This window comes from Meriones unguiculatus, chromosome 5 (assembly GCF_030254825.1).
Source record: "Meriones unguiculatus strain TT.TT164.6M chromosome 5, Bangor_MerUng_6.1, whole genome shotgun sequence".
Taxonomy (NCBI): domain Eukaryota; kingdom Metazoa; phylum Chordata; class Mammalia; order Rodentia; family Muridae; genus Meriones; species Meriones unguiculatus.
Window position 1 is genome coordinate 87,651,203 of NC_083353.1, and position 1,059 is coordinate 87,652,261.

At 50.2% G+C, this 1,059-nt stretch overlaps 1 pseudogene; it reads right to left on the reverse strand.

Moving 5' to 3' along the window:
- Positions 1-208: 208 nt before the first annotated feature.
- LOC132654439 (small nucleolar RNA SNORA17) lies at positions 209-328 on the reverse strand (annotated as a pseudogene).
- Positions 329-1,059: the final 731 nt, after the last annotated feature.

A 1,059-nucleotide genomic window follows, 5' to 3' on the forward strand; every position in this document is an offset into this window, starting at 1 on the left:
CTAGTGGTTGCCTCGGGCTTGCTCCTTGCTTGCGCCCGCCTGAGTGTCCCCACGAGAGCAAGGGTCCTCTGTCTCAGGCTCACTCCCACCTGTGGCCTGTGGACCCAGGCAGACGGAGTTCTGCTAGTATTCAGCTTCTGCCCGGGAGCCCGTCCAAGCCTGCACGGGGCCAGACTGGTGGTTTACTCAGGCTCGCTTTTTTTCAGGGAGTGCTAGGCCACTGATCATTCAGACGTTCATAGATCAGATCCCTGAGTGTACACGCAGCCTCTCTCCTCTCTGCCACCTACCGACACAGAGCTGACACAGCAGCCACACAAGGAGCAGGACAAGGGGTATTTCTGTGTATGTGCGCGTGTGTGTGCTCAAATGAACCCATGTGTGCACATGTACATAGGTGCCTGCTTTATGCTGGTCCTGGGGATTTGAACTCAGCTCCTTACACTTGTGCATTACCCGGTGAACCATCTCCCTAGCCCCAGCAAATCAGTTTATATGTGACGGCATTTAAACACGGAGTAAATCTTCCATTCCTCTATTCATGTTTGCAGATTAAGGAGAAAACGAAGGTGAGTTCCATGCACCTGCCTGCGTGCAGAGCATTTGTCTGGAGGCTTGGGGATTTTGAATGATGCTTCCCTGACCTGTTTGCAGGAGGGTGTTGTTAAACATTTGGATTAGGACAGAAACTCTTCTCCTGCTTTGTTTCCTGGTAAGAAACAACAGAGTGAGAGCTTAGCAGCTGCAGATGTCTTCAGCAGGAAGAAACTCTCTTTTATTTCTTCCAACATAAATTAAACATCACAGGAGACATCAGGAAAGTTACAGGAACAGCAGGTACTTCCAGCCTTGTGTTAATGCGGCCTGGGCAGTGGATCCTGAGGTTTTTGAAAAGCAGTGAGATCACCAGCAGGGAATGGATCACAAACATGCTGAAATGCAGAGGGTCCGATGTGCCCGCTCCTGATACTGGTTGACTCCAGCTCACTGATACCTAGAGATTGGAACTGGCCACCAGGTGCACATTCCAGAATGAAATAGCAATATTGGCAATTTGCA